Source organism: Triticum aestivum, chromosome 4A, assembly GCF_018294505.1.
Source record: "Triticum aestivum cultivar Chinese Spring chromosome 4A, IWGSC CS RefSeq v2.1, whole genome shotgun sequence".
Lineage (NCBI taxonomy): Eukaryota > Viridiplantae > Streptophyta > Magnoliopsida > Poales > Poaceae > Triticum > Triticum aestivum.
The window spans coordinates 99,472,369-99,479,363 of record NC_057803.1 but is presented as its reverse complement, the minus strand read 5'-3'; positions in this window follow the sequence as shown (position 1 = coordinate 99,479,363).

The following is a 6,995-nucleotide window of genomic DNA, read 5'->3' as shown; positions in this document are numbered from 1 at the left end:
CATTGGATCTCAGATCAAACGACCTCGAAGCTCATATCACCATAGCATCCAAGTTGCGAGAGCACCAGATGTTTTCTCGCATGGGAGAATATGAGGTGCTCCCGCACCGTAGATTCTATGGTGATACAAGTTCACAGAGATCTAATGGCTCACAGTAGGAGGTTTAAATGTTTTTGCAATATATTGAAGGAAATATGCCCTAGAGGCAATAATAAAGTTGTTATTTATATTTAATTATATCATGATAAATGTTTTTTGCTGATGCTAGAATTGTATTAACCGGAAACTTAGTACATGTGTGAATCCATAGACAAATAGAGTGTCACTAGTATGCCTCTACTTGACTAGCTCGTTAATCAAAGATGGTTAAGTTTCCTAGCCATGGACAATGAATTGTCATTTGATAAACGGGATCACATCATTAGAGAATGATGTGTTTGACTTGACCCATCCGTTAGCTTAGCACTTTGATCGTTTAGTTTACTGCTATTACTTTCTCCATAACTTATACATGTTCCTATGACTATGAGATTATGCATCTCCGAATACCGGAGGAACACTTAGTGTGCTATCAAACGTCACAACGTAACTAGGTGTCTATAAAGATGCTCTAATGGTTTCTCCGATGGTGTTTGTTGAGTTGGCATAGATCGAGATTAGGATTTGTCACTCCGTGTATCAGAGAGGTATCTCTAGGCCCTCTCGGTAATGCACATCATGATAAGCCTTGCAAGGAATGTGACTAATGAGTTAGTTACGGGATGTTGCATTACGGAAGGAGTAAAGAGACTTGCCGGTAATGAGATTGAACTAGGTATTGAGATACCGATGATCGAATCTCGGGCAAGTAACATACCGATGACGAAGGGAACAACGTATGTTGTTATGCAGTTTGACTGATAAAGATCTTCATAGAATATGAAGGGACCAATATGATCATCCAGGTTACGCTATTGGTTATTGACTGGAGACGAGTCTCAGTCATGTCTACATAGTTCTCGAACCCGTAGGGTCCGCAAGCTTAACGTTCGGTGGCGATCGGTATTATGAGTTTATGTGTTTTGATGTACCGAAGGTAGTTCCGAGTCTCGGATGTGGTCACGAACATGACGCGGAGTCTTGAAATGGTCGAGACATAAAGATTGATATATTGGACGGCTATGTTCGGACATCGAAAGTGTTCCGGAAGGTTTCGGATAAAAGCAGAGCACCGAAGGGTTACCGGAACCCCCCGAGAAGTTATTGGGCCCTTAGTGGGATTTAGGGGAGAGAGAGGGCAGCAGCCAGGAGGTGGTGCCCCATCAAGGGAGTCTGAATTGGACTTGGGAAAGGGAGCGTGGTCCCTCTTTCCCTCTCCCTCCCCCTCTCCTTCCTTCCCCCTCCTAGTAGGACTAGGAAAGGAGGAATCCTACTCCTACTAGGAGGAGGATTCCTCCCCCCTTGGTGCGCCCTCTAGGGCCGGCCGGCCTCCTCCTCCCCTCCTTTATATACGGGGTAGGGGGCACCCCATAGACACACAAGTTGATTGTTTAGCCATGTGTGGTGCCCCCCTCCACAGATTTCCACCTCGGTCATATCATTGTAGAGCTTAGGCGAAGCCCTGCATCAGTAACTTCATCATCACCGTCATCACGCCTTCATGCTGACAAAGCTCTCCCTCGACACTCAGCTTGATCTAGAGTTCATGGGACATCACCGAGCTGAAAGTGTGCAGATCGCGGAAGTGTCGTACTTTCGGTACTAGGACCGATCGGATTGTGAAGACGTACGACTACATCAACCGCGTTGTCATAACGCTTCCGCTTTTAGTCTACGAGGGTGCGTGGAAAACACTCTCCCCTCTCGTTGCTATGCATCACCTAGATGGATCTTGTGTGTGCGTAGGATTTTTTTTAAATTACTACGTTCCCCAACAGTGACATCAGAGCCAGGTCTATGCGTAGATGTTATATGCACGAGTAGAACACAAAGGAGTTGTGGGAGTGGGTATATACATATTGCTTGCCGTCACTAGTTGATTCTTGATTCAGTGGTATTGTTGGATGAAGCGGCTTAGACCGACATTACGCATACGCTTACGCGAGACTGGTTCTACCGACGTGCTTCGCACATAGGTGGCTAGTGGGTGTCTGTTTCTCCAACTTTAGTAGAATCAGATTCAATGAACAGGGTTCTTTATGAAGATCAAAAAGCAATCACTATACCGTGTTGTGGTTTTTGATGCGTAGGTAAGAATGGTTCTTTCTCAGCCCATAGCAGCCACGTAAAACTTGCAACAACAAAGTAGAAGACCTCTAACTTGTTTTTGCAAGGAAGGTTGTGATGTGCTATGGTCAAGACATGATGCTAAATTTTATTGTATGAGATGATCATGTTTTGTAACAGAGTTATCGGCAACTGGCAGGAGCCATATGGTTGTCACTTTATTGTATGAAATGCAATCGGATGTATTTGCTTTACTTTATCACTAAGCGGTAGTGATAGTCGTAGAAGCAATAGTTGGTGATACGACAATGATGCTTCGATGGAGATCAAGGTGTCAAGCTGATGACGATGGTGATCATGATGGTGCTTTGGAGATGGAGATCAAAGGCACAAGATGATGATGGCCATATCATATCACTTATATTGATTTCATGTGATGTTTATCCTTTATGCATCTTATTTTTCTTAGTTCGGTGGTAGCATTATAAGATCATCTCTCACTAAAGTTCAAGGTATAAGTGTTCTCCCTGAGTATGCACCGTTGCTATAGTTCGTCGTGCCGAGACACCACATGATGATCGGGTGTGATAAGCTCTACGTTCACATACAATGGGTGCAAGCCAGTTTTGCACATGCATAATACTCAGGTTAAACTTGACAAGCCTAGCATATGTAGATATGTCCTCAGAACACTGAGACTGAAAGGTCGAGCGTGAATCATATAGTAGATATGATCAACATAGTGATGTTGACCATTGAAAACTACTCCATCTCACGTGATGATCGGACATGGTTTAGTTGATATGGATCACGTCATCACTTAGATGATTAGACGGATGTCTATCTAAGTGGGAGTTCTTATGTAATATGATTAATTAAACTTTAATTTATCATGAACTTAGTACCTGATAGTATTTTGCATGTCTATGTTGTTGTAGATAGATGGCCCGCGCTGTTGTTCCATTGAATTTTAATGCGTTCCTAGAGAAAGCTAAGTTGAAAGATGATGGTAGCAATTACACGGACTGGGTCCGTAACTTGAGGATTATCCTCATTGTTACACAGAAGAATTACGTCCTGGAAGCACCGCTAGGTGACAAACCCACTGCAGGAGCAACACCAGATGTTATGAACGTCTGGCAGAGCAAAGCTGATAACTACTCGATAGTTCAGTGTGCCATGCTTTACGGCTTAGAACCGGGACTTCAACGACGTTTTGAACGTCATGGAGCATATGAGATGTTCCAGGAGTTGAAGTTAATATTTCAAGCAAATGCCCGGATTGAGAGATATGAAGTCTCCAATAAGTTCTACAACTGCAAAGTGGAGGAGAATAGTTATGTCAGTGAACATATACTCAGAATGTCTGGGTACCACAACCACTTGACTCAGCTGGGAGTTAATCTTCCTGATGATAGTGTCATTGATAGAGTTCTTCAATCACTGCCACCAAGCTACAAGAGCTTCGTGATGAACTATAATATGAAAGGGATGGATAAGACAATTCCCTAGCTCTTTGCAATGCTAAAAGCTGCGGAGGTAGAAATCAAGAAGGAGCATCAAGTGTTGATGGTCAACAAGACCACTAGTTTCAAGAAAAGGGAAAAGGAAATAAGGGGAACTTCAAGAATAATGGCAAGCAAGTTGTTGCTCAAGTGAAGAAGCCCATGTCTGGACCTAAGCCTAAGACTGAGTGCTTCTACTACAAAGGGACTGGTCACTGGAAGTGGAACCGCCCCAAGTATTTGGCGGAGAAGAAGGATGGTAAAGTGAAAGGTATATTTGATATACATGTTATTGATGTGTACCTTACTAATGCTCGCAGTAGCGCCTGGGTATTTGATACTGGTTTTGTTGCTAATATTTGCAACTTGAAACAGGGGCTATGGATTAAGCGAAGATTGGCTAAGGATGAGGGGACTATGCGCGTGGGAAATGGTTTCAAAGTCGATGTGATCGCCGTCGGCACACTACCTCTACATCTACCTTCGGGATTAGTTTTAGACATGAATAATTGTTATTTGGTGCCAGCGTTAAGCATGAACATTATATCTGGATCTTGTTTGATGCAAGACGGTTATTCATTTAAATAAGAGAATAATGGTTGTTCTATTTATATGAGTAATATCTTTTATGGTCATGCACCCTTGATGAGTGGTCTATTTTTACTAAATCTTGATAGTAGTGATACACATGTTCATAGTATTGAAGCCAAAAGATATAAGTTTAATAATGATAGTGCAACTTATTTGTGGCACTGCCGTTTAGGTCATATTGGTGTAAAGCGCATGAAGAAACTCCATGCTAATGGACTTTTGGAATCACTTGATTATGAATCACTAAATCAATTGATGCTTGTGAACCATGCCTCATGGGAAAGATGACTAAGACTCCGTTCTCCGGAACAATGGAGAGAGCAACAGACTTGTTGGAAATAATACATACTGATGTATGAGGTCCGATGAGTGTTGATGCTCGCGGCGGGTATCATTATTTTCTTACCTTCACATATGATTTGAGTAGATATGGATATATCTACTTGATGAAACATAAGTCTGAAACATTTGAAAAATTCAAAGAATTTCAGAGTGAAGTGGAAAATCGTCGTAACAAGAAAATTAAGTTTCTACGATCTGATCATGGAGGTGAATATTTGAGTTATGAGTTTGGTCTTCATTTGAAACAATGCGGAATAGTTTCGCAACTCACGCCACCTGGAACACCACAACATAATGGTGTGTCCGAAAGTCGTAACCGCACTTTATTGGATATAGTGCAATCTATGATGTCTCTTACTGATCTACCGCTATCGTTTTGGGGTTATTCTTTAGAGATGGCTGCATTCATGTTAAATAGGGCACCATCGACATCCATTGAGATGACACCTTATGAACTGTGGTTTGGCAAGAAACCCAAGTTGTCATTTCTTGTAGTTTTGGGGCTGCGATGCTTATGTGAAAAAGCTTCAACCTGGTAAGATCAAACCAAAATCGAAGAAATATGTCTTCATAGGATACCCAAAGGAGACTGTTGGGTACATCTACTATCACAGATCCGAAGGCAAGATATTTGTTGCTAAGAATGGATCCTTTCTAGAGAAGAGTTTCTCATGAAAGAAGTGAGTGGGAGGAAAGTAGAACTTGACGAGTTAATTGTACCTACTCCCTTATTGGAAAGTAGTTCATCACATAAATCAGTTCCAGTGATTCCTACACCAGTAAGTGAGGAAGCTAATGATGATGATCATGAAACTTCCGATCAAGTTACTACCGAACCTCATAGGTCAACCAGAGTAAGATCCGCACCAGAGTGGTACGGTAATCCTGTTCTGGAGGTCATGTTACTTGACCATGACGAACCTACGAACTACGAGGAAGCGATGATGAGCCCAGATTCAGCAAAATGGCTTGAGGCCATGAATCTGAGATGGGATCCATGTATGAGAACAAAGTGTGGACTTTGGTTGACTTGCCCGATGATCGGCAAGCCATAGAGAATAAATGGATCTTCAAGAAGAAGACTGACGCTGACGGTAATGTTACTGTCTACAAACCTCAACTTGTTGCAAAAGGTTTTCGACAAGTTCAAGGAGTTGACTACGATTAGACCTTCTCACCCGTAGCGATGCTTAAGTCCGTCCGAATCATGTTAGCAGTTGCCCATTTTATGATTATGAAATTTGGCAAATGGATGTCAAAACTGCATTCCTTAATGGATATCTTAAAGAAGAGTTGTATATGATGCAACCAGAAGGTTTTGTCGATCCAAAAGGTGCTAACAAAGTGTGCAAGCTCTAGCGATCCATTTATGGACTAGTGCAAGCATCTCGGAGTTGGAATATACGCTTTGATAGTGTGATCAAAGCATATGGTTTTATACAGACTTTTGGAGAAGCCTGTATTTACAAGAAAGTGAGTGGGAGGTCTGTAGAATTTCTGATATTATATGTAGATGACATATTGTTGATCAGAAATGATACTGAATTTCTGAATAGCATGAAAGGATACTTGAATAAGAATTTTTTCAATGAAAGACCTCGATGAAGCTGCTTATATATTGGGCATGAAGAGCTATAGAGATAGATCAAGACGCTGAATTGGAGTTTCACAAAGCACATACCTTGATAAAGTTTTGAAGAAGTTCAAAATGGATGAAACAAAGAAAGGGTTCTTGCCTGTGTTACAAGGTGTGCAGTTGAGTCAGACTCAATGTCTGACCACTTTTGCAGATAGAGAGAAAATGAAAGTCATTCCCTATGCTTCAGCCATAGGTTCTATCATCACTCCAAAAAAGTACACCTCCGTGATGATACGTGTTTGTCACAGTAGGTCGCTTTTTTGTCATGCATGTACATCCATGACAAATTTATGACAGAATCAAGAGAGTCATACATGTGCTATCGTAGAAGTGTTCCATGACATTACCAAAATTATATCACGGAAGTGTCCACTTCCATGACAATAAATCGCGCGTCACAGGAGTGCTTTCGTCAAGGGTGACCGACACGTGGCATCCACCGTAACGGAGCACTGTTAAGCTATCGGTTCGGGTTTTGGATCCGATAACCCGTTAACAGCCCCGACCAATGGGGATTTTCCACGTGTAAAATCATCATTGGCTGGAGGAAACACGTGTCGACTCATCATTGGGACAGATGTCAACCACTCATTGGACGGAAGGGCCTATGATACGTCGACACGTGGCACAGCCCAACAGAGGCCCATTCCTGTGAAAAGGCCAGCCCGTTTGACTTGGTCAAAAGGTGGCGGGCCGGCCCATGGAAAGCCTGT